This window comes from Ranitomeya variabilis, chromosome 2 (assembly GCF_051348905.1).
Source record: "Ranitomeya variabilis isolate aRanVar5 chromosome 2, aRanVar5.hap1, whole genome shotgun sequence".
Classification (NCBI taxonomy): domain Eukaryota; kingdom Metazoa; phylum Chordata; class Amphibia; order Anura; family Dendrobatidae; genus Ranitomeya; species Ranitomeya variabilis.
Window position 1 is genome coordinate 1,040,586,187 of NC_135233.1, and position 27,680 is coordinate 1,040,613,866.

At 42.8% G+C, this 27,680-nt stretch overlaps 1 protein-coding gene across 1 annotated transcript in view; it reads left to right on the top strand.

Moving 5' to 3' along the window:
• HPCAL1 (hippocalcin like 1) overlaps positions 1 to 27,680 on the top strand; it is a 260,039-nt gene that overhangs the window by 188,496 nt on the left and 43,863 nt on the right. The window contains exon 3 of the mRNA XM_077291427.1: positions 904 to 974. The gene's annotated coding sequence lies outside the window, so the exon portion shown is untranslated. The remainder of the gene's footprint in view (positions 1 to 903; positions 975 to 27,680) is intronic.

A 27,680-nucleotide genomic window follows, 5' to 3' on the forward strand; every position in this document is an offset into this window, starting at 1 on the left:
AGGCATTTAAATGTATACTATCTGAATATTAGCATAGGGCGAACACAATGGAGAGGGAGTTCAGATTTTTTGTACTAGTACGTTTAGTCTTAGGAGGGATACCGATATTCTTTTAGTGCATTGAGGGTTTGAATGAAATGGTTACGCACATGCGCATTATGGGTCTGTGTCCGGTATAGCTAATTTAGGGCTTCAATAAGATGGCGACGCGCACGCGCACCACGCTCCGGGATCTAGCATCTGTCTGAAGGCCTCTTTCAACTCCGGCGTGCGGATGTGACGTCATAGGGGATTTCCTCCCTGCACGCTGAAGCTGAGCGCCGGAAATGGATGCACCTGAGACCCGGGGGCGGCAGTGCCGTGCGCGACACAGCATTGGGCACTAGGAGAGTGGGGATACCATATAAACCAGCGTTTCTTTAGACATGACATGCACAATCTCTTTCCCCCTTGAGAAAGCGGAAAAAGCGAAACGTACGTCGGGGCGTTTGTGATATCGAGGACGGGCTTACCACATGGGTATGTGTCAGGCACTTGATATGCATTGACCCACTTGGGTATCTTGCACTGTGCACTTTAGGACTATTTAGGTTAGGGCTTATGTATTTTGGATGCCCATATGTTCTGACATAAACTATATGATCCCAGAAGCTTGTATGTATCTCTCGTATCACTTTCTGTGCTATATACTTGGGTATTAATCCTTTCCTCTTATCTAATATTATGACATGGTATTTATGATTTGTGTTTTTAAATTTAATAAAATTTGTCATTTTTCTAAACACTCTATTTGTGAGTGGTGTATTTGGATACTCTGTATCCATATGTGAGGTTGCCAATGGAATTTTTTTGTTGTTTTTTTTTTCGCTTTCCTGTTAATCTACTTCTCTTCCTTCCCCACAGCATGCAAGTAGCATTTTCTCGGAGGACATCAGTATAAACTTTCTGCGGCCGTCACTTCTACACCCATTGAGGTAAGTTCAACATTTGCTTTTCACTTGCTTTGCTGGTCTTGATGTAAGTAGTCCATTTCTTTATTTGTTTAGTCCTTTGTTTAAGAAGTTTGCTTAATGAATCAGAGATGGTGTTCCCGACACTATTGGTACCCATACACAATGGATGACAGTTGGCTGAATATGACGGTTTCCTAACCACCTGATGTGTACGTTGGCCTCCCAACCCAACTTTTCACTCGACATCTGTCGGGGCACAGAAGGATTGGGCACTTGGAATTTTAATGCCCAATCCTTTTGTTTTCAGGAGATATGTGCGGATGTTTATGTGTTTGGGTGGAAGTTATCTCTTGTGTGGCCAGCTTAAGAAAGACGGTAGCAATAAATCTGGCCAACAACCGTGCCCCATTGTTGGTTTTGTGTGGTCAGTAAATAGTAAACTTCATGCCGCCAATCATATCAATGCCTGATATGATTGGTGGCACTGGGTCAGCCAGAACAGGATCTACTTTTATAGGGCAACTACAGAGCGTTATAGATAGGGGTGGCCTTCATAAGATAACCTTTTTCTAATATGATGGACAGTTCAGCATCATGTTAAAGGGATTTTGCCTTTTGGACCTCTTCTACCCACACTATACGGTAATGCTAGTATACATCCAGATGTAGATATCTGGATCTGTACCTACAAAGGAAAAATATTGATGGGTCTCATGTATATCTGGATAGCCAAGTCTTCCTTAGCAGAGTGGATGGATACATTCACCCTGGGTGGAATACCCTTTTAAATAGTTTTGCAAGTTGCAATATTCCAATAAATGTTCTGTCCAGTATTAACCTTACTTTAGATGTGTAAGTAGAAAAATAGATCTGAAAGGCAGAATGTGTTTTTCTCCTCTGTTGGCCATGACCTCCTTGCTCACATGCTGAAGTCACCGGCTTTCGAGAGAGTCTGTCAATATAATGCAAAAGTAAGAAAAATGCAGCTATTAAAATTGCCACGGTAGAATGCACACTGAAACTCCGGGGCTCACCCTGCCGTGGTGTGGCCCCAATATTCTACTTTGGATTACGCCTGTACTGCTCCTTCTACTTCTTAGCAGATTTAAAAGTCCTGACACTGTGCAGAGGTTTAGCAGGGATCAGGGACCATGCATTATGTAGGAATGTAGCATAACCAGAAAAAAATCAGGGGAAGATAAAATGTCAGGATCTATAAATCTGACTGCGAAAGAAAATGACACCGATTGTGCGTACAGGTCCAAGTCCAAGTTTTTTGGTCTTTGATTACAGACCTAACTGTAGGTAAGTGAAGAATTTTTAGCCATCAATTGGGCGGCCAGGTCAGTGTCCTCTGTGACAAATAATGGGCAGTCACAAGTAGAGTGTTAGGCTCACCAGGCGAGGTGGATCCTGTGGGCACATGGGCGTCGATACATGAAACGGGTGAGGCACCCAGGACACGGAGAGCTGGGATAGTGGAAACCTCAGGCAGACAGGAGATGTCCAGGAGATTGTGGACAGGCAGCTGGGATGCTGCTAACAGACGTCCAGGAGACCATGGACAGGCAGATGGAATCCTGGAATCCTCAGGCAGGCGGGAGACGTTTAAGCAACCAAGGATGGGCAGCTGAGATTCTGGAAACTGCAGCCAGGCAGGTGACTTTCAACTCAAGGGTGTGTCTTGGGGAGCCATATATACGCCCGGGTAGGTGTTCACATGGGATGACGCTAGGCCATCTGCAAAGCTCGACATCGAGCACAACAGAGCCTAGCAGACCAGGGTGAGGAAAGCAAAGCAAGGATCCAGGACAGGTGCGTAACACAGGGCACCCCTCAATGTAGTTATTTGGAAAGGATAGTTCAGCTTAATGTCAAAGCACTGACCCTTATGATGATATTTTATGTGCATCCAATTCATACCAAGTTTACATTTTGCATACGTTTATTTTTAATATTAAACAAGATTCACTGACTCGTAGGAATTTTTGTGACACTTCCCACAGCCACTTTGAAAAATGCTTTGACAAAAGTCTAGCAGAGGGTAACAGAATGTGCTTATCTTACGTCGCAGGAAGTTTATTTTCAGCCTCACTTTGTGTCCGTTTCATCCTCCTTCCTATATACAGACACTCGGCATATCCTAGGCTTTCCATTAGTTTATATACTGGGATGAACGCTCTTTGATGACCTTGTTTCTTTTTGTTTTATTGCTGAATCAAAATGAACAATATGAAAAATAAAAAATCACAAATTACAAGCAACATACATATATTTTGTCATTTCTGAATGTTTGTATTAATAACATAGTAGGACCTTTCTCAGAGGTTTTATTGCAATTTTTTTTCACGCTTATTTAAATCCCCATTAATTTTGGTTTTAAGATGCACAGAAAAATTATTGTAACCATGATGCATGCCATGTTGTATGTGTTACATAAATACATAAATATTACATAAGACATAGGATTTTTTTTCCCCCTAAGCCTAAGGGTTCGCTTCCACCTGCGATGTAATCGGACGAGGGCAATCCAATAAAAATCAGATTGCACTTGGCTGACTGTTAACCTATGGGGCTGCTCACATCTGCGATTATTTTCTCATGGTGATTCGCAGCATGCTGTGATTGCACCTGAGAATCGGATCGCACGCACCCATATAAGTCTATAGGTGCCTGTGAAAAGCGCACTGCACTCGGATACATCTCTGCATCTCGCATGGTCCGAGTGCTGTGTGATTTTTTTTTTTTTCTCGCACCCATTGACTTCTATTGCGGGATGCGATCTGATTTCCGATTACATTCGCAGCATGCAACTTTTTTCCAGTCCGATCGTAAACCGATCCGAGCTGGAAAAAAAAAACGCAGATGAAGACACATTGATAGAATAACATTGGTCCGAATTCAATCCAATTTTTTATCGGATTGCATTAGTCCGATTTCATCGCAACTGGGAATGAGCCCTGATTTGCAACACTACTAGAAAACACACACCGATCCAGAAAAAAAAAATTATTTCTCAGACTACTATAAAACGCAGACTGGTTTAGAAAAAATATTTTTGGGGCCTACAAATGGCAACAAGACTGCTAATGCCAATTATTTAGTTCACAGACTACTGAAATAAATACACCGATCCAGAAAAATGATTTCTTTGCCTTAGACATGGTAGCAAGATGGGTGATGCCAATTATTTATTTCCAAGACTGCTAGAAAATACAGTGGATTAGAAGCAGAGTACACACAGCAGCTTAAAGGCACAGTAATCCCACAGGTGGGGGGCAGAGTACATACAATGGCTTAAAGGCACAGTACTCCCACAGGCGAGGGATGAGGCCAGAGTACACACAGTGGCTTATTGGCACAATACTCCCACGGGCGAGGGATGAGGGCAGAGTACACACAGTGGCTTATTGGCACAGTACTCCCACAGGTGTGTGAAGGAGGAAGAGTACACACAGCAGCTTAAAGGCACTGTACTCCTACAGGTGGGAGGTGGGGGCAGAGTACACAAAGCAGCTTTAAGGCACAACACTCCTACAGGCGGGGGGGCAGAGTACACACAGCGGCTTGTCAGATGGTCAAAGACTACTAAGGGGGGCCGCTGAACCTGGGTCCTGCGAATGTTTTTGATGCACTCCAGTTTACTAATGCTATTTTATTAATACTGACAGAAGAGCTAACTGATTGTTGTGAATAAACGGAAAGTGGATACAAACATTTCAGAGGGCTTGTTTCTCTATCATCAACCTACATATCCCTATGAGGTTCCTTAATAGTTTATTATTGTTGCATTTTTACTATAAAGCGTGGTGCTGGCTGCCATAACAGTTATGTGATGAGACGTGCAGGCATTCCTTTGAAGCCTATTGTTAAAAGGAAATGTATTTCTTAAAATACATGTTTGGCTTTTCCCTATGGACGTGTCCCTTGTATCTCACTTCCTCTGAGGGACTCGGTGCAGCAGGCTGCTCATCCTGTAATGCAGTCTATTACACTGTAACCTTCCTGCTTGCAGTGGGCTACACTTTAATGGGGCTGTCTAATAAAATGTATTTTATTGTAAATTACCAAAATCTTCAAGTCTGCACAAGGAAGCAAACTCCAGACAAAAATCTCTTTGGATATCTCATAGATACATGTTAGAAGATCTCATTGGTGAAGTGTGAGATTTTTGACAGCCGCTGATTCCCAGATTGAGAGGACTCTGAAGCATATTGAACCTTCTGGCACTCAAGAGACTTCTGTTACCAATATCTGATTTAATCGTCTCTTATGCCCCGGCAAGTTACATGAAGGTGAAGGTCCTGACTGGGTGTGTGGGCTTGTGCTTTGGGGGCTCTACGCCCTTCCAGGCCACATCATGCCAGTGGCTTCGACTGGCCAGGACCAGATGTGGTACATTTCATTGAGGGAGACCACTAATCAACAATGAACAGTCTTTTACTAAACCACAACTTAGTGGGAACTATGTACTGTAGATACCGGGTGCAATACTTCACGAATGCTTCATTTAACACATACAGCATCTTCAACATCTTCATATACATTCTTCCTGACTCGGTATTGCATCCCCCAGTCGTTCCTATATCTTCACCTCAACCCAGCACACTACTACAGTTCAGTAAGCGTGAGTTCTATCCTCAACCCTCGGTTCCTCATCCACTTCCCTCTTAAGGGAACTAGTTTGCCAATATGGTACTTATCTTCTCTGCTTCTGACGCCTTGGAACTCCAATTTGTAAATCTTAAGGTTTAAATTATTAGGAAACTCTGGGTAAAAAAAAAATTGGTTCAGTTCCTGTTCTGGACCTTTATCTCTTTCTCAGATTAGAGAGTGACCCTCATACTTTACATTATCAGCCCATTGATTTTAGAAGACTTTATACCAAATTTTTCATGCCGACCTGAAAACACAATGTAGTAGTGGCTGCAGAGCAGAATAAAATGATTTTTATTCATTTTTTGCCTCTGTTTCAGAGATATTTGTTATGTTACCGCCTGCCTCACCTTACCTCTCTGCGGCGTCCCGGCGCGTTCCTCCTCACTCCCGGTCTTCTGCTCTTCCTGCGTGCTCGGCTCCTGCTCCTTCTCGGGCACGTGCGCGCTCTGCTTTCCACGGCGCATGTGGACACATCTCCCTGTGATCCTGGCCTGCCTTCTGCGCCGCTCTGTGACCCCGACCCGGAAGGTATGTCTTCGCTCCCTTTATCAGGCCGCCTCTTCCTCTCGGCGGTGCCTGATGGTCATTTGTGTTCTGCAAGTGAATCTGGCTCCACGTCTCCTCTGCATACCTTCCTGTCTCCTTGCTCGCCGCTCACTTCCAGTCGCTGTATTACGTAGCTAATTCTGGTGTTCTCCGTTGCTTCCCCTTAGGTTCCTCCCTCCGGTGTCCTCCATCTTGTCCGTTTTCCAGTGTCCTTGTCTGCCTGCCTTTCTCCGTTTCCCCCTCCTTGTCCGTGTTCTGTCTCCAGCCTGTCTACTCTATTCCTCCGTCTGTTTCCTGTTCCCGTGTTTAACCTGTCTGCTCGTTCTTTCCGAGCATTCCGTATTTTCACGCCTTCCCTGTCTCAGTCTCCTCATTATTCCTTACCGATTCCTATCGGTTGCCTTTTGTCTGTCCCCCCGTACCAGCTGCCCTGGCGATAGTCTCCCTCGGGCCTGCCCCTAACGCTCCCTGTATAGGGGTGGTTCACTTGGTCAGCTCGCCCCGTGGGAGGTTCGTTGTCTCGGTCCAGTGGGTCCACTCTTTAGTCTCCATGGTTAACCCTCACAATATTACTAAACAAATATTTGGCAACTATTGAGTTAACTTTAGGTAAGTCATGGTGGGTGTTATTAGATCGTTTTCTCTGGGGGCGTGCACTTTTGCTTCCTTTAGATCAGTGTTTCCCAAACTCCAGTCCTCATGGACCCCACAGGTCATGATCTCAGGATTTCCTTAGTATTGCACAGGTGGTGGAAGTTTCATCAAGCCCTCAGGAATTCTCTCACCTGTGCAACACTATGGAAATCCTGAAAACATGACCTGTGGGGTCCGTGAGGACTGGAGTTTGGGAAACACTGCTTTAGATAATAACTCAAGTTACTATTTCCACACTTCTGTGCTGTGTATCTTCCGTGCTTATTTATGCTGCACACTCTGGCTGCCTTGACCTGTAGACTCATTTCACGTGAATGGGATGACACATTCATTAGGTCCTTTTGCACTTCTATGTTACTGCCTGCTTATGATTGGTCAGTGTCATACAGGAGGCAGAAGAACACACCCGCAGTGAAAACTGTTTAGTATCTCTACAACAGAGAGGCAACTGTTTATTCTGCTCTGTGTCTACAATTACATGGTGTGTCCAGTTCAAAATAAAAAATTTGGTGAAAGGTACTCTTTAATGAGAACTATGTAATTCTTCTTGTCCCCTGTTGTGGCACTGCAAAGAGTTTGAACACTTGCATTGTTTTCTTACTCCGATTACAGCTGATCACTGAGCTTTCGGTAGTAGGGAACTATGGGATGTGTTTACAATTAGGACCCTATCTAACCAAAAGAGATTGTCCATAGCAAACAAGTCCTTATAAAGGGTATCTGTTGGTAAAATAAAAAAACAACATATATGGGCATGCAAGTCTTTGAAATGTAAATCAATCTACACTGTCATGATTCTCAATGGCGAGAGAACATAGCCCAGCATATATGAGAACTAGCTCTTGGAAGATGGAAACTATACTGACCATGAACTAAACCTGCCGCACAACTAGAAGTGGCCGGGTAGCGTGCCTACGTTTTATCCCTAGACACCCAGCGCCAGCCGGAGGACTAACTAATCCTGGCAGAGAAAAATATAGTCCTGGCTCACCTCTAGAGAAATTTCCCCGAAAGGCAGACAGAGGCCCCCACATATATTGGCGGTGATTTTAGATGAAATGACAAACGCAGTATGAAAATAGGTTTAGCAAAATCGAGGTCCGCTTACTAGATAGCATGAAGACAGAAAGGGCACTTTCATGGTCAGCAGAAAACCCTATCAAAACACCATCCAGAAATTACTTTAAGACTCTAGCATTAACTCATAACACCAGAGTGGCAATTTCCGCTCACAAGAGCTTTCCAGACACAGTAACGAAACAGCAGCTGTGAACAGGAACAAAATGCAAAAACACACAAGGACAAAAGTCCAACTTAGCTAGGAGTTGTCTAGTAGCAGGAACATGCACAGAAGGCTTCTGATTACATTGTTGACCGGCATGAAACTGACAGAGGAGCAAGGTTATATAGCGACTCCCACATCCTGATAGGAGCAGGTGAACAGAGGGGATGATGCACACAAGTACAATTCCACAAGTGGCCACCGGGGGAGCCCAGAATCCAATTTCACAACACTACACCTTTTTATCTTTTATATGTTGCTGCATTCCAAGGTACGTTAAGTAACATTTTCATTCCTATGGAAATTAATGTTACATTCTGTGGGTGTGACAGAGAACTTAAGGAAATGAAAAGAAGGAACCACACACCATAACACACATGGAGATGCTTAATTATAGTCACACACCACGTACTTTACACTATGTTTGACCCTAGTTTGCCTTTTTTGCTCTGGGGAAGCCCACACCATATTTTGGATCAGGTATTTTTACCCAAAATGTTACTTTTTTTCTATACTGACTCAATATCTGGTCCTAGTTTGCCCTATGGAAGTCCATCCCATATCCTGTACCTTTCTAATTTTGAGAGCATTTACCACTGCAGAAACATTTGATGAAGGGTATTTACATTAAATATTATGGTTGTTTTCTATAATGTCTGCAGTGTAATCTATGGCTTTGAGGTATTATGCATGAATCCTAATTAAGCATCTTCACGTGCCTTATGTTGTGCAGTTCCTTTCTTTCATTCACAAAGGATCTACAGTAGGTCAGTGGTTGTCTCAATAAGAATTAGCACCCTACACAAATTTGTACTATTTAGGGTGTACTACATACCCTATTTGATGTTCAGAGCACTTATGGAGTCACTGCTTTCTAGGTTTGTTTCCCGCCCAGGACCAGCCTCTCTTGCTTGATTGCTCACTGTCTATGTGACAAGTGCATCAAGATCAGATAGTGAGCTATCAATCAAAAAAAAGAGACTGGTGCAAACAACCTCGGTAGGCAGTGACTCCTTAGGTGCTCCATCATTCCCACAGCACTTAATGACACCTTTGCATATGATTGAAAATGCTAATTAATCGGAAATGCAGCAGCAGATAAAATATATAAAAGTGTACATAGATTTACATTTCAAAGACCTGCATGCCCATATATACTGTTTGGAGGGGTTCATCTTACTGACTGATTCCTTTTAAAGAAGAGGATTTGAGACTAGGTCCACAGTCGGCAGTTTGTGATCTTACATTTTTCCAGCTGCTTCCCTGAGTATTGTTTCTTTTAGGATTTGTTTTTTTTAATCCGTAATACAGTTGCAGAGATACGGGCATTTTTAATTGGTGCAATTTTGATGGCCTTTACCAAGGGGCGGCACTCACAGCGTAATTATGAGCCACATCCCCTTGGTAAAGACCATAAAAATTAGTTGTGAATAAAAAGGCCCATATCTCTGAAACCATATGGCAGATTTATAACATACAGAAAACGCAATACTCGGGGGAGCAGCTGGAATAAAATTACAACAAAAACTGTCCATTTGTCACCTCTTTAAGGACTTGGTAGAATTTAATAACAGAAGATTAGGATCATTTTAGAAATGGACGTAGAGTAACAAATACGTTTTGGATTGTAGCCTAAAGGATTGTGAATTCCGGGTTGTTCAGTAAACAGATGTGCAAATAAAAGTACGGCAGCGGCATTTTTTTTCATGGAAATAAATTATTAAAAAGGTCAACGTGTTGGCTTGTGCTTCTCAGGAAATTGTCTCCTGCCCGGCCTCTCCTTCCAGGATTCTTGCAGACGCTCCAGTATCCGGACTCCGTACAAAAGCCTCTATGTGGTCTGAGCTCCAAGGCCCGATGAATCTCCTGCTCCTGATCAGTACTTATTAATCCTAAATAGCGTGCCCTTTCTGAGCCCCCATTGTCAAAACACAGATCTCGCAGGCCAGGGGCAGACATACCATTGATGCAACCACGCAGGGGCCTGAGAGGTAAGGGGGTCCATCTCCACTCCAAAACTGAGGAAATTGTACATTATGATGAACTGTTGGACTGGGAAGAGCCCATATACTGTACTGGCACAGATGTCCTTTTCTGTCTGTGTCCACGCGGGTCACAGACTGTTTATTTGGTGCATTGTATTTGATGGTGTGAATATTCGTGGAACCTGAAGATGTCCCGTTAATATATTAAAGTTATTTTTTCTATATCATACACATGGCATGAAACCTAGTGGTGGCAATACAAAAAGAGAAACTCATATATTATAGATTCATTACAACCCAAGTGATCGATTTCAAGTGTTTATTTCTTTTTGTATTCAAGAAGTGAAATAAATTAACTTTTTGATGATTTTCTAACTTTGTGAGAAGCACCTGAATCTCTGACAACAGCAATTACAGAATGCCGCCTGGAGGGCGTGATATTCTAAGCAGCCATTGCCCCCCACCGCAGTCACACCGATAAAGGGGTCCACTGAAGGTCCCTGGTCCTGACATGTTGGTGCTATGTTCAAGTTGGTAAAATTGAAACCACAACCAAAACCACAGGCTGTAGATACTGGCATTTAAACCCTTCATGACAGGATCATTTTATGTTTTTTCGTTGACGTGCTACTCACTGCATTTGCTGCTCTGCAGTACTTCCAACTCTGCTGCATATCTCTGTTGTATCCACCTGGCTATAGGGAGTCGTGGCCAGATCCTGCAGAAATTTAACCCTGCTGTGTCCTGCAGCGTTTGCCTTCCCCAGCCTATCCTTTACCAGCAGTGGATATATTAGGCTGCTTTTCCTCCTGTTTTCTGCCTGAACTCTGGTTCCTGTTCCTGTCCATCTCCAGCTTTCAGTCAGTGCGTTTTCTCTTCTTACCTTACCTTTTTTTGACCCGGCTCGTATACCCGTTCTGTCTGATGTTTCCATTCCAGACCCCAGCTTGTATAGTGAACCTGGGCTGCTTGCCCCAACTTCGGACCATCTGACTACACTTCTGTCTTGCCCTCTTGTACGCCATATACCTGCTCTGACCCATGGGTCAGCTGTTGCAGGTCTGGCGAATGCCCTACAATGACACCTGGTGACTATCTGCGGCCGAATCTATCCTCACCACCAGAAGTCGCTTAGTCATGGCACTCCAGGGTAAGCCCGTCCTGTGCACAGTGGATCCACACCTCCCGCTGTTATAGTAGGACTGAACTTACTCCGCTCAACCTGCGATTGGTAGAGGCAGGTCCTGGCTGTAACACACACACATGGCCTACCAGGTATGCCCGCTCCATACAACCGCTTCTGACTTGCGCCGTACATGTACGGCGGATGTCGTGAAGGGGTTAGTAGGTTAATCAGCTGGAAGAGTTGAGCTCTAGCCAGCTTACTTAATCAGCAGCTAAAGTGAGAAAATGAAGCTTTATTCTCCCAGTAGCTACTCTCTTTCTCTAATCTGTTCTTTGCTGACCACAACCCTCTCCAATGATACCGTTGCCCCACCTGGGCAAGTCTAATATTTATTCACTACGACTCCCAGGTCTAGCCTACAAGTTGCCTTTTCTTCAGCCCTCTTCGCCTGTGTTGTCTCATGGTTGCCCACTAACGCAGAGCTCTACTTCGTCTAGACTCCCGGCTGCATCCACTGTAGCAGACTTCTCCATCAATACCTAATCCACTTCACCATACATTGCACCCAGGCTGCTCCGGCTGTATTACTCTGCCACTGGATCCAGTTACAAAATCTTGCAACCTCTCCCTTCATACACTCCTCATTAGGGGCCTAGTCAGCTGACTCATTCTAGCTAGGAAGTAGCTCTCCTTTTACTCCCAAACACTTCTCCTATCTCCATGACGGCTATCTGTCCTCTCTTCCTTACCCAGCTGTCTAGTCTACAACAGCGTTAATGGGAGACATTGCATTAAGTTCAGCACAAAACGGAGCTAAAAAATAGTACATTTTATAAAAATGCATAAAAGTCTTCATAAAGGGGTGTCCAATAATTTCTCATTCCTAGTACATGTGCAGCGTATGTGGGCAGAGCAGGCTGTCAATCAGTGTACTGGGCACTGACTACAGCTACGCTCAATTTGTAGCCACCTGCTCCGCCCTGATGACTGGAAGCGACGAGCGGCTGCAGGGAGAATAAAACTTCATTTTCTCTCTGCAGCCGCTGTTCCAGTAACCTACTCATGACTGAAACGCTATTTACCTGGAGACTAACACGGAGGTGACAGGTTTCCTTTAAGAGCCTTTGTGGCTCACCCAAAACTTCTCTTGCTCCTGGCACATTGCATTATCATTGGGATATATTATGGATATAACTGCACAAAATCCATTTGTGTCAGTCTAGATTCACACAAGCCTCATGCCAGCTGTCTGATATTAATTCAGGTACATTTCATTATACTGTACCAAATGTCATCCATAAGTGAATTAATGAAGCCATATTACTACACCTTCCTCAGGGACTTATCAGTTCTCGTCAGTGGAGTGTAGGACATAAACCGTGTGACAGGCAGAGGAATGAATTGTGATTTGAAGAACTTTTCACATATTTTGGGTCTGATTGCTACTTTTATTTTCTTTTTCTAAATGGTTATTTAAATGTGAAACGTTAAAAAATGGTGAACAGAAATCTTAATATATCCTCCTCATGCATGGCTTAGTTAAAAAAAGGTAAAGCAAAGCGCCATTTACACCCGGACAAATCCCTGAGAACAACAAGTTAATCATTAAAGGGGTATAACCGGTAGGATATGCCACAACTTTATGATCAGAGATTTTGGTTCTAGGGCCTGCACTGATGTAGAGCTGTGTCCATTTCTAGCTTGTACCTGCACATTGGATCTCCTGACCTCCCGTGTTACAGTTCTCCATGGGTGGACAGGATTGCCACTTTCTAAAAATAAAGATGACGCAAAAAAAAAAAAAAAAAAAAAGCAAAATCTACAACTTGTGCAAAAATGTTAGGAGACCTAGAAGTGGGCGCGTAGTGCTACTGTAACTTCTCATTTCTGAGATATGTGATGTCCCAAAGGACAGACCATCAGTAGTAATAGCCTAGCCTACCAATGTGCCATCTCTTTAGAAAATGTAGATACCCCTTTAAAGGAAAGTGATCATCAGAAATTACATGGATTAAATCAGGTTTGTGTGATAGGACAGGTGCAGATGAGCGTGTATTCTTTCATTCGAGATAATTGGGTCGATTATGCAAATCACATTCTGATCAGAGTTTGATGAAAGTGTGATCCAATTCTCTCAGATGAGAAGATGGAGAAAAATGTCTCCATCTTCTCCATAGTGTCAGCACATGAAAATCAGACTGTACTCAGATCCGCATGAAATCCAAATTACCAGCCACAAATTGATGCAACAAATGTTGTATCGATGTACTCAGATCCGCGTTCAGTCCTATGTTTTCCACAGACTCATTGACTTGCATGGCCAAGTGCGATCTAATAATCAGATCAAACTCTGGCATGCTGCAATTTATTTCCTTGGACCAGGTCTGTCCATGGAAAAAAATCAGACATGTGCAAGGCCCCATACACTAACATCTGTCCGAGTCTTAAAATACGATCGTCTGCACCTGCCCTTACGTGTATTTTTTTTTTGTTAAATTGATTTGAGTGTTTTTTTATTTTCCTATAATAATATTTAAATTAAAAAAACTTGCAATTTCACACTGACCACTGGTGATTTTTTTTTCCATTCAGGAACAGTTTACAGGATTTTTTTATCATCAGAGGTAGGATTACAGTGACGGTTATCTCCTCTATACACAGATGACAGCGAAGGATCCACATCACAGCTCCCCTGCTCCCCCTCCCTTCACAATGACCTTTGCACACGCTCATTAGATGCTTCAGTACAAGATAGCCTCAGAGTCTGTTCATTGTAGTTAATGTACAAGTGTATGTCCTGAAATAGGAGGTTAGAGTTTAGAATAAGGCCAGTGTGAGAATTCCAAGATTAATTTACTTGTTTTTAATAATGATTGTGATCTGAAAAACACTGATTGAAATAATAGATCATTCTATGATGATCCCTATCTGAATCTCCACCAAATGTGTCTTTTGCTTATAAGATATGTTCTGAGGACAGGCGATAACTGCTAGATACAACCACAGCCGATGCGAGAGCAAGGGTCCCCTGCCCCATTCAACCTGAGAGGTGGTTGTGCATGAATTGGGATGTCAAATCACCCACCATTTGCTTCACTCAAAATAATGATTAAAAATAAAAAATACACATATTTGGTATCGCTGCATTCAGAAATGTCCAGTCTATCCTAATATTAAGTAAATTAATCAGATCGATAAACTGCGCAATGAGAAAAAAATCAAAACTCCAGAATTACGGTTTTTTTGGCCTCCGCAACATTGCAATAAAATGCAAAAAGAAACAATCAAAATGTATCTACTCCAAGATGGTATCAATAAGAACATCAGCTTGGCGTGCAAAAAATAAGCCCTCGCCCGAAAAATGGAGACGCTACAGTTCTCGAGAAATGGTGACATAAGCAATTTTTTTTTTATTACAAGCTTCAGATTTTTTTTCACCACTTAAATGAAAAAGAACCTGTACGTGCTTGGCATCTGTGTACCCATACTGATGTGGGAAATCATACTGCCAGGTCAGTTTTAGCATTTAGTGAACACTGTAAATAAGAAACTCAAAAAAAGATTAGTGTAATAGCACTTTTTTTTTGCAATTTCACCGCACTTGGATTTTTTTCCCATTTTCCAGTACATTATATGGTAAAATCAATGATGTCATTCAACAATACAACTGTTCCCGTAAAGAACAAGCCCTCACATGGCCATAGTGACGGAAAAATAAAAAGTTGTGGGAAGAAGGGGAGCAAAAAGCGAAAGCTCAAAAATGGAAAATCGCAAGGTCCGGGAGGGGTTAAGAGACGCTAAATTTTTGCAGTCAAGTGTGTGATTACATGTTTTCTCACAATCAGATGGCAGCCGGCGTAGCCACCTTCTGTCAGCATAACCCTGGTAAGCATAGTCCATTCAGTACCAGGTCTCGAAACTGTGTGCTGCCCGCTAATCCTCCGCTCCCGAAATACCAGTAATGTAAATCTTTACAGATGCCGAATGTAAATGTTTGCCAGCGCTCAACCATTAGGAAGTAGGAATTAATGACACCATTAATATGACTTTCTGGACAGCATCTTCCTTCACCAGCTTCTACCTACATGGATTCTTGCTGCGGGATCAATATCAGATGCAAGATAAACTGTGAGATCAACGTCAGGCTCTCAGCTGCCACCATTAGACTTGATGCAATATCGTACGTCAACTCGGGTCCACTTTATTTGCAAGTGGAGAAAAAAACTGAATTAATAAGCAGTCTTGTAGCACAGCTGATGATTGTCCACGTAAAAACTTCACCACCTTCTAACGGAACGTTTTGTGTTTTCTTCCTTTTGATTTTTTTTCTTTGTTGTTTTTATGCTATTAATGGGAGAAAAAGGCAAAATGCTTCTGTGAATCCCCCTACCAAGAGTATATCTAGTGATTTATGGTCGGTCAGCATTTACTGGACAAAAAGTATTTATTGCGCTCCAAATCATGGAAACAGAATCCAATTTAATGCAAAAAGATGAACTGGGAGTTTTGCTAAAAGAATAGGTGACTATTAGCTTCACAGTATGGGAAATAGCCTGTCATACTTAACAGTACACCTCTGAATATATTTTTTTAGGAGTATGGTCTGTTCGCATTAACTCTGTGCAACGTAAGATATCTCATTCTCCAATAACCTACAGCCGTGGCTGAAAGTGTTGGCACCCTTGAAATTGTTCCATAAAATGTAGTATTTCTCCCAGAAAATTATTTCAATTACACAGGCTTTGTTATTCACATGTTTATTTCCTTTTTGTGTATTGAAACAACACAAAAAAGGACAAGACAAAAAAAAGGAAAATTGGACATAATTTCATACAAAAATCCAAAAATTGTTTGCACCCTCAACTTAATATTAGGTTGCATGCGCTTTGGAATAAATAACTGTAATCAATCACTTCCTATAACCATAAACAAGATTCTTACACCTCTCAACTGGAATTTTGGAGCACTCTTCTTTTGCAAACTTATCCAGGTCTCTCATATTTGAAGGCACCTTCTCCCAACAGCAATTTTAAGATCTCTCTACAGGTGTTCAATGGGATTTAGATCCGGACTCATTGATGGCCAGAAATATCCTGCACTCTGTTTCCATCAATTTCTGGGTGATTCTGGGTCATTGTCCTGCTGGAAAACCCTTGACCTGGGATGCAAGCCCAGCTTTATGACACTGGCCACTACACTGAGACCCAAAATCATTTGGTAATCTTTAGATTTCATGATGTTTAGCACACGGTCAAGGCACCCAGTGCCAGGGGCAGCAATACAAGCCCGAAACATCTTTGAGCCACCACCATGTTTGACTGTAGGTACTGTGTTTTTCCTACTTCCATTTTTGGTAAACAGTAGAATGATGTACTTTACCAAAAATCTCTATCTTGGTCTCATCTGTCCACAAGATGCTTTATCAGAAAGATGTTGGCTTACTCACATACAATTTGGCAAACTGCAGTCTAGTTTTTTGATGTCTCCGTGTCAGCAGTGGGGTTCTCCTGGGTCTTTTGCCATAACTGTTTATTACATTCAAATGTCACCGCATAGTTCATGCTGACACTGATGCACTCTGAGCCTGCAGGACAGCTTGAATTTCTTTGGGGCTGCTTATCCACCATCCGGACTATTGTGCACTGCAAACTTTCATCAGTTTTTCTCTGCTGTCCACATCCAGGGAGATTAGCTACAGTGCCATGGGTTGTAAACTTCTTGATTATGTTGCACACCATGAACAAAGGAACATCAAGATCTCTGGAGATGGACTTTTAACCTTGAGACTGTTGATATTTTTCAACAATTTTGATTCTCAATTCCTCAGCCAGTTCTCCTCTCTTTCTGTTCTCCATGTTTAGTGAGGCACATACAGACACACAATGCAAAGATTGAGTCAACGTCTCCCACTTTTATCTGGTTTCAGTTGTGATCTTTATATTATTTACACCTGTTACTTGCCACAGGGGAATTTGAATGAGTATCACATGCTTGAAACAAAGTTGTTTACCCACATTTTTTTTGGAAAGGTGGCTACAATTCTGTATTTATCATTTTTAGGGTTTTGTGTGAAATTATATCCAATTTGCCATTTTTTCCTTTTTTTGTTGTTGTTCGAATATACACTAAGGAAATACAAATGTACTGTATATAACAAAATGTGTAATTGCAATAATTTTTGGAGAGAAATACATGACTGTATACAATCAACACATTTTCCATAGTAAACTTCACTTCAGGAAATAGTATTTTTCAATATGAGTGGCAGTACTTGGCCAAAATATCGACAAATACCTCATATATATTATATACTGTGGGGAAAATAAGTATTTGATACACTGCCGATTTTGCAAGATTTACCACCTACAAAGAATGGAGAGGTCTGTAATTTTTATCGCAGGTACACTTCAGCTGTGAGAGATAGATTCTAAAAATAAAAAAAAGAAACAGAAAAATCACATTGTATGATTTTAACATAATTAATTTTCATTTTATTGTATGAAATAAGTATTTGATCACCTACCAATCAGCAAGAATTCTGGCTCTCACAGACCTTTTTCTTTAAGAAGCCCTCCTACTCCGCACTCATTACCTGTATTAATTGCACCTATTTGAACTCATTACCTGTATAAAAGACACCTGTCCACACACTCAATCAATCAAACTCCAACCTCTCCACCATGGCCAAGACCAAAGAGCTGTCTAAGAACACCAGGGACAAAATTGTAGACATGCACAAGGTTGGGACAGGTTACAGGACAATAGGCAAGCAGCTTGGTGAGAAGGCAACAACTGTTGGCACAATTATTAGAAAATGGAAGAAACACAAGATGGCTGTCAATCTTCCTCGGTCTGGGGCTCCATGCAAGATCTCACCTTGTGGGGTCAGGATGATTCTAAGAAAGGTCAGGAATCAGCCCACAACTACACAGGAGGACCTGGTCAATGACCTGAAGAGAGCCAGGACCACAGTGTCAAACATTACCATTAGTAACACACTGCGCCATCATGGATTAAAATTCTGCAGAGCACGCAAGGTTTCCCTGCTCACGCCAACACATGTCCAGGCCCATTTGAAGTTTGCCAGTGACCATCTGGGTGATCCAAAGGAGGCATGGGAGAAGGTCTTGTGGTCATATGAAACCAAAATAGAACTTTTTGGTATCAACTCCACTCGCCGTATTTGGAGGAAGAATAAGGATGAGTACAACCCGAAGAACACCGTCCCAACCATAGAAGCATGGTGGGGGAAACCTCATACTTTGGGGTTGCTTTTCTGCAAAAGGGACAAAATGACTACACCATATTGAAGGGAGGATGTAAGAGCATTGAAAATGGGCCGTGGCTGGGTCTTCCAGCATGACAATGACCCGAAACACACAGCCAGGGCAACTAAGGAGTGGCTCCATAAGAAGCATTTCAGGATTCAGGAGTGGCCTAGACAGTCTACTGACCTGAACCCAATAGAAGATCTTTGGAGGGAGCTGAAACTCAATGTTGCCCAGCAACATCCCTGAAACCTGAAAGATCTGGAGAAGATCTGTATGGAGGAGGAGGCCAAAATCCCTGCTGCAGTGTGTGCAAACTTGGTCCAAGAACTGCAGGAAATGTCTGACCTCTGTAATTGCAAAGAAAGGTTTCTGTACCAAATATTAATTTCTGTTTTTCTGTTGTATCAAATACTTATTTTATGCAATAAAATGCAAATTAATTATATAAAAATCATGCTTTTTTATTTTTTAGATTTTATTTTTAGATTCTGTCTCTGACAATTGAAGTGTTCTTATGATAAAAATGACAGACCTGGTATGACAAAGAAATCGAGCGGGCAACACTATAATATAATTTCTAATAAAGGAGGGTTGCTACTAGTGCGCCAAAAACCAGACTTATGGAAAAAGAAGAGAAAAGCGGCTCAAATGGAGTGCACACACAACCAATAATTAATGTGAACAATGCTTTATTGAGGCAAATAAGTGCTGAAAAAACATAACAATTAAAAAGCATGTAAAACATACACAGACATGCATAATCAATATCCCCTATATGTGAAGATATGAATTGAGCTGGCTCACAAGGGGTGAAATAAACCCGAAAGCACTCCCAGTGAGTGACAATGAATAGCTAATAAAAAGATGTGGAGATGTGCATATGCACCTGTCACAAACTCCGGCATAGACTCTCCCCACCAGCACTCAGCATAGATAACAATATATCTCTATGAACAAGCTAGGATGGATGTTATGTCAAATAGAGCAAATAAACAACCGCGCCAGCTGATGCTGGGCTAATACCACTGAAACGTGCTAGTGAGGATTTCCCACACCGGAGTTGTGTCCAACAGTGCCCTGCCCATAACCCATGGTTCAATACAAAAAGTGGTGATACTCACTGGGATTGTTGGAGCCCGCTGTCTCCCAACGCGTGTCGCTACTCCTGGTAGCTTCGTCAGGGGAAGTGAGAGGCAATTGGTCATGTCAGGTATTTGTAGTAAGTGCACTTACTGGAAAACCAATGGTTGCCGGCACCTGTGCAAAATCGGTAGTGTATCAAATACTTATTTTCTCCACTGTATATTTTTTCACATTATTTATATTCAGGGTGCAACCAGGCCCATTAACGTTGGCCTTATAAACTGGGGTGTCTGTCCTCATTCGATGCACTGATATAGTGATGGACAGCCCGCCTAATAGTAATAGTATGTGCGTCACTAATGGGCTATAAACCAGACAATGTGCACTACCAGTGTGTGACCAGCGCGCTTTACAAGCCTTTTTTGTGTGCAATTTTAATGCTAAACAATCAGCCCTTCCATGAATTGGTAGGTTGTGAGTGGTTGTCTCAGTATTTTGCACCTATGTTGCCGCCATCTTTACTACATGGGCTTGCTGCATCCAGATAAAGCATTTAGATCTGAGACCTGGGCAGGTAAATGCTGTTGCCCTTTTTTTGCTTTGTGAATTTCAGAAAAATTATGACCATCATAATAAAGCAGATTTTTGTAAAAGTTGGAGTAGGATTGAATTCCTTCACTTACTCATCTCTGTTACTGTATGTAGAAATAGCCATCTCCTATTTAACTATCTACTATATAATTGTCTAAGGGTCACTTCCGTCTTTCTGTCTCTTTCTGTCTGTCACGGAAATCCCAAGTCGCTGGCCGCGACCAATCAGCGATGGGCACAGTACGGCCGCGAAATGGCCGCCCCCTACTCCCCTGCACTCAGTGCCCCCTCCATACTCCCCCCCCCCCCCAGTCAGCGCCCGCCGCCCACATAGCGTTGTAGCAGTCCGTTAAACGGACTGTGTTACACCGCGTCATAATGCGGTGTAGTGCAGTCTGTTAACGCTGCTATTAACCCTGTGTGACAAACTTTTTACTATTGATGCTGCCTATGCAGCATCAATAGTAAAAAGATCTAATGTTAAAAATGATAAAAAAATAAAAAATCGTGCTATTCTTTAAAAATGATTAAAAAAAATAAAAAATCGTGCTATTCTCACCTTCCGCCACCTTTCCCGCTGCTCCTCACGACGCTCCGGTCCATGCATTGCGGTCTCGCGAGATGATGACGTAGCGCTCTCGCGAGACCGTTACGTCATCATCTCATGAGATGGCAATGCATTCTTGGGACCAGAGCGTCGCAAGGAGCATCGCTAAACGCCTCGCCTGGATCCTGGGGCCGCCAGAGGGTGAGTATATAACTATTTTTTATTTTAAATTTTTTTTTAATGGGGATATGGTGCCCTCACTGCTATATAGTACTTGGGCTGTGTTATATACTGCGTGGCTGCTATATACTACGTGGGCAGCGTTATCTACTGCGTGGGCTGTGTTATATACTATGTGGTCAGTGTTATATACTACGTGGCTGTGCTATATACTGCGTGGGCAGTGTTATATACTATGTGGGCTGTGTTATATACTACGTGGGCTGTGTTATATATTACGTGGGCTGTGTTGTATACTACGTAGGCAGTGTTATATACTAAGTGGCTGCTATATACTACGTGGCTATGCTTTATACTATGTGGCTGTGCTATATACTACGTGGCTGTCTGTGTTACGTGAGCTGTGTTATATACTGCGTGGGCTGTGCTATATACTGCGTGGGCTGTGTTATATACTACGTGGCTGTGCTATATACTACGTGGCTCCTATATACTACATGGTTGTGTTATATACTATGTGGCTGCTATATATTACGTGGGCTGTGTTATATACTACGTGGCTGTGTTATATACTACGTGGCTGTGTTATATACTACGTGGCTGCTATATACTACGTGGCTGTGCTATATACTATGTGGCTGTGCTATATACTGTGTGGCTGTACTATATACTACGTGGGTGCTATATACTACGTGGCTGTGCTATATACTACGTGGCTGCTATATACTACGGGTTGTGCTATATACTATGGGTTGTGCTATATACTACGTGGCTATGCTATATACTATGTGGGTGTGCTATATACTATGTGGCTGTGCTATATACTATGTGGCTGTGCTATATACTATGTGGATGTGCTATATACTACGTGGCTGTGCTATATGCTACGTGGCTGTGCTATATGCTACGTGGCTGTGCTATATACTACGTGGCTGCCTGTTACTTGGGCTGTGCTATAGACTATGTGGCTGCTCTGTACATACATACATACATACATACATACATACATACATATTCTAGAATACCCGATGCGTTAGAATCAGGCCACCATCTAGTATTAGATAAATGTCTCCATCTGCGGTACATTGATTGTCCCTTTAATATACAAAGTCCAAGTGGAAATAATTTTCCCCATTCTAGGCTTAAGCCGAGTTTATCAACAGTAGCCGCGTCATGCAGTGTTTAAGTTGCATTGAACTTATCCTTTGTGAATGGCGCTTTGTACCCTGACGCACGTTTCTGCTTATTTCCCAGCTTTCTCTGTTACTCCGCGCTCTCATTGTGTAATGCAGCCCTCGTAGTATGACCTGCATTGGATGTACAGTAAATAGACGCCTTTTATTGGTTTGAGCATGGGAATGCTAAGCCTAAAAGAAGCTTTGTGTGGACAGTTAAAGGACATCTGTCATGAAAGGGATACATGGATAACCATGGCCTACTGAACAGATTATATTTGCATAAAAACACCCATTGTACATGTAATACTGTCATTTTCTGCGCTCTCCCGGCTTCTCCCGTTCCGCTGCAGAACAGACTGTTGCATAAATATGACATCTCCGCAATCCAATGTTTTCCCATCTGTTTTTTTTCTGTTATTTCATATGATTAATGTCATTTTCATTATATTAAAGCTATAATAATCTGAATCATGGTGCCAGGAATTCCTGCTAATTTACAGAATTAGTCTCAACGCTGGATGAGCCAGAAGAATCGGATTGTCCGACTTCTTCCAAGTTTAGATTCCAAAACTATAGAGTTAGTATTGCATAATGATTTTTCGGTATGGAATCTAGTTTATATAGAGCCTAAACATAATGGTCTACTAGTGTATTACAGAGAGGAACATTGGGAACGGGAATGATTGTCACTTTCATAAATTTGTAATTTTTTATTTTACCTGGAGTAAATGCCTCTGTTCTTCTGAATCTGGCATTGGTGTTTTTCTGTTGGTGCTCCTCTCCATTCCTGAGATATGGCCACCTCTTCCCTGTATAAACATCTAGTCTTGTTAGTCAGGTGGACATGATTTTCAACTCTTCTCAGTAGTGATGAGCGAGTATACTCGTTGCTCGGGTGGTCTCCGAGTTTTTGTAAGTGCTCAGAGATTTAGTTTTTGTTGATGCAGCTGCATGATTTACAGCTGCTAGACAGGCTGAGTACATGTGGGTGTTGCCTGGTTGCTAGGGAATCCCCACGTGTATTCAAGCTGTCTAGTAGCTGTAAATCATTCAGCTGCAGCGACGAAAACTAAATCTCCGAACACTAACAAATACTCGGAGATCACCAGAGCAATGAGAAAACTCGCTCATCACTACTTTTCAGTGGTTATCGTTTTTGAGGACCACATCCACTTGTCTTACAAAACTAGATTTCCATACTAGGAAGAGGAGGCCAAATCTCGGAAAAGGAGAAGCGTAGGAACAAAATAAATACTGCCAGATTCCAAAGTAATGTGGCATTTACACCAGATAAAGAAAATACACATTATTAACAAGTAACAGGTTTTCTTTAAAGAGTTATCCAGGACTATTTTCTGTACTATGGGCCTAAAAACTAACAGACAGATAGTAGCTAAAAGAAACAACAACATGCCTGTTCAACCAGTTGCCGGTTCAAAGCGACTACAAATCACTCCTACCTGCAATTCAGCTGCTACACATCAACAGAACAGCTCTTCCTCTTCCGGGCTGCTGTCGATGGGTTATGACTGGCGACATCATGCTGATTGATAGCCAACTCCCCGCAGTTAGGCAGCAGGGATCCGGCTGACAATCAGCATGATGTCTGCAGTCAACCACCGTCAACAGTGCAGAGTGGAAGATAAGTTGCTGCTCTGTTGAAGTGACATCAGCAGAAGCCGCTGAATTGCCGGGAGGAGCAGTCAGTGACAGCTCTGTGCCGACAGAGTTCTGAGCCAGGCACAGCACGCAGGTAGTGAGCATCTATATATTAAAAAAAAACATGAAAAATTCAAGGATTACCACTTTTATAATCCTGTTGTCTGCTCATATTGAAAAACCATCTAAACGTTATTCCATCTTGATTAAAAAAACCAGCATGTCGTATTATTGTGCCTATTCCATTGAAAACATCTGGCGTGTTTCTGGCGTGTAACCGCCCTTAGTCGTAGTGAGCATCTACCTGTCTGTTAGTTCTTAGACCCGTAGTAAAAATATTAAGTAGTCCTGGATAACCCCTTTAAAATATCACAGGACTGGTGATAACGTATGGTGTGGGGGGAGTCCGCCTTCTGGGATTCTCAACAGTGGCGTAAGTTGAAGCTTTTGGGCCCCAAATCAAAATATCCAATATGGTCTCAAGCAGCGTTTGTACAAATGTTGGCCATGAGTTGACAAGTGTTCTGTCCTCACTAAATGAGGCAGGCTCAAGTAGCTATACAGTCAGCTAAACCGCTATACCGGGGTCCAATAAGGAGACTGTGGTTGAGTCTGTGCTTTATTAAACGTAGTGGTATATTGATGCGGTGAAACTGTGAACAATGATATACATGGAATCAGTACATGGTATAGAACGATACATACTACACATGATAAACATTATGCATTACATTTCGAAGGCTAGTAACTGAACTAGGAGTGCAACTGGTTAAGCTAGGCTAATATAGAGCAGAAATATCTAGAGAAAAAACATAAAGACATACCGGCAATGCAATCGCAAGGGGAATGAAGTGTAAGCGTCTTCCCTGGAAGGCAAACTAGAGGAAGTGAATGAAAACTGGAGGGAAATGTGGGCTGAGCTACCATAATGCATTGCAAAGGAGGATCAGACATAAAAAATACATAGCAGAAAAATAGAACAGTCAACATATCTCTGACCGCTAGAGGGAGCCAAAGCACTACAGATGAATACAGGCATGAATATATCAATACTGTATACTGAGAAACTGCGATTATGCAAACAAATAATTGGAGGCAACAAATTAGATGGCGGAGACAGAACACTCCCCGTCTGACATCAACGGATGTCACTACTCCTTTCTTCCGAAGGCAACAATAGGACCAGTTCAGATACCGGTCTGGAAAATGTCTTAGGTTCATTCCCTTTGGTCATCCTTAGTTCAACTTTGCGGACGTTGCCGTCCTTACTCGGGAATGTTGCGGTAACTAGACCAAGTGGCCACTGGTTCCGGTGAATTTGACAGTCTTTCACAAGAACAAGGTCACCTACATTAAGATTAGGTTTAGTAGAATGCCACTTCGTACGTGGCTGCAGGGTAGACAAATATTGTTTGCGCCACCTGTCCCAGAAAGTATTTGCAAGACTTTGTACCTGTCTCCATTGGCGCTTGTAGAGGTCCTTAGCGTCGAATCCTCCTGGAGGGGCACTGGACAGTCCCGTTTTCTGGGTAAGCAGAGTAGCTGGAGTCAATAGCAAGGGCTCCTCAGGGTCGTTAGGAACTGGAACCAGGGGTCTTGCGTTAATTATAGCTGCAGCTTCTGCCATGAAGGTGATGAGGCTTTCATGGGTGAGCCTCGCTGCTCCTTCTTGAAGAAGAGTGGACTCAAGAATTCTCCGTACTAGACCAATCATTCGCTCCCAAGATCCTCCCATATATGAAGAATGAGGTGGGTTGAATGACCATGTGCAACTTTGGTCACTGAGGAACCTCTCAAGAGTCTTATAGTCTAGATTTGAAGGTATTCCCAATTCCTTTGCTGCACCGACGAAGTTGGTACCTCTGTCTGAGCGTATGTGCTTGATAGGACCACGGATGGCAATAAAGCGTCTTAAGGCATTGATGAAGCTTGACGTGTCGAGGGACTCAATGACCTCTATGTGGACGGCTCTGATTGACATGCAAGTGAACATGACTGCCCAACGTTTACTATTGGCTTGGCCGCCTCTAGTACGACGTGTAACAACTGACCAAGGCCCAAACACATCGAGACCAACGCTGGTAAAGGGAGGGTCTGGGCTGAGTCTATCTGCTGGTAGGTCAGCCATCTTTTGAGTTTGAGTCGAACCACGAAGCTTACGGCAGGTAATACATTTGTAGATGACACTACTGATGAGTCTCTTTGCACCGACGATCCACACACCGGCAGACCTGATGGCTCCTTCCGTAAATAGTCTTCCTTGGTGCTTGACCAGATTGTGGTAATGTTGTACGATTAGGTAGGCAACATGACATTTTCCGGGAAGTATAAGAGGGAATTTCTCCACAAACTCCATCTCAGCTTCTTTGAGTCGGCCTCCTACTCTCAGTAGACCACTGTTGTCGATGAATGGGTCGAGTTTTCTCAATACGCTGCTCACTGGTATTGGAGCTTTGTTGATAAGACATTGGATTTCTGCAAAGTAGGTTTCTCTTTGAACAGTGAGGATGATGTGATTTCTAGAGAACTCTAAGTCGGAGGTAACATAGGTATTTTTACAAAGATGCCAACCTTTACATTTTTCTGTGCCACAAGTTCTGGTGGTCTTGAATGAGCGAGCTATATGAGTCAGGCAGGTAATAGCTCGAGTAAGTGACTTCCAACTTGAGAATCTGTCGAACCTGCAAGATCCAAGCTGGATAACAGAGGTCATTGTATGAAGTGTAGACACCTGAGGGCGGATTTCAGCATCTGAGTCCTCTCCTACTAGTTCAAAGGAGTCTGGAAAACATTCCTCAATGTACAATAGTTTTGGTCCTGACAGCCACGTTGTGCTTCCTAGTCGACTTGCGTCAACTGCTCTAGTTGCATGATCTGCAGGATTCTGGTCTGTGGGTATGTAATGCCACTGCTTTGGATGAACTGATCTCCTGATTCGTAGCACTCTGTTATTGACATAAACGTAGAATCGCCTGGTTTCGTTGTGGATATATCCCAGGACTACTTTGCTGTCTGAGTAGAACTTGGCCTGTGTCAGGTCGATATCCGTTTCGGATGTGATGAACTCTGCTAACTCAATGGCTAGGACTGCGGCACAAAGCTCTAACCTGGGTATAGTGTGCTCTGGTTGTGGTGCGAGTTTGGCCTTCCCCATAATGAAACCAATGTGGCACTGACCTTTGGAGTCTACAGTTCTCAGGTAGGCAACAGCGGCAATCGCTTTGACAGAAGCATCTGCAAATACGTACAGTCTTTGGCTTTGTATTTCAGTAGATGGCACAGAGGCGTATGGTCTTGGCACATTCAGGTTGGAGAGTGCCGCTAACGAGTTCTTCCACTCTTCCCACTGGATCCTCTTATCAGGTGGCAGAGGTGCATCCCAGTCAGATGTTTCCCTAGTTAAGTCTCTTAGTAGGGCCTTGCCTTGTATAGTAACAGGAGCTGCGAAACCCAAGGGATCGTACAGACTGTTGATGGTAGACAGGACGCCTCTACGTGTGAAAGGCCTTTCTTCCTGGTTGACCTGAAAGGTGAAAGTGTCTGACTGTAGATTCCAGAGAAGCCCAAGGCTGCGTTGCATTGGTGCGGGGTCTGACCCCATGTCCAGGTCTCTGAGACCATTACATAGGTCCTGAGATGGGAATGCTTCCATGAGTTCTTGGCTGTTTGAGGCTATTTTATGAAGCCTAAGGTTCGAGCAGGCAAGCATGTCCTGGGCTCTCCTGAGAAGACTGATGGCAGTCTCATTTGAAGGCATGGCTTTCAGACAGTCGTCGACGTAAAAGTCCTTTTCTATGAATTGTCTGACATCTGCTCCGTATTCTGCTTCTCCTTCCTGAGCCGACCTTTTGAGTCCATAAATGGCGACTGCAGGGGAAGGACTGTTGCCAAAGATGTGCACTCTCATGCGATACTCTGTGACTTCTTTAGTAGGATCATTGTCTCTGTACCAGAAGAATCTTAGGA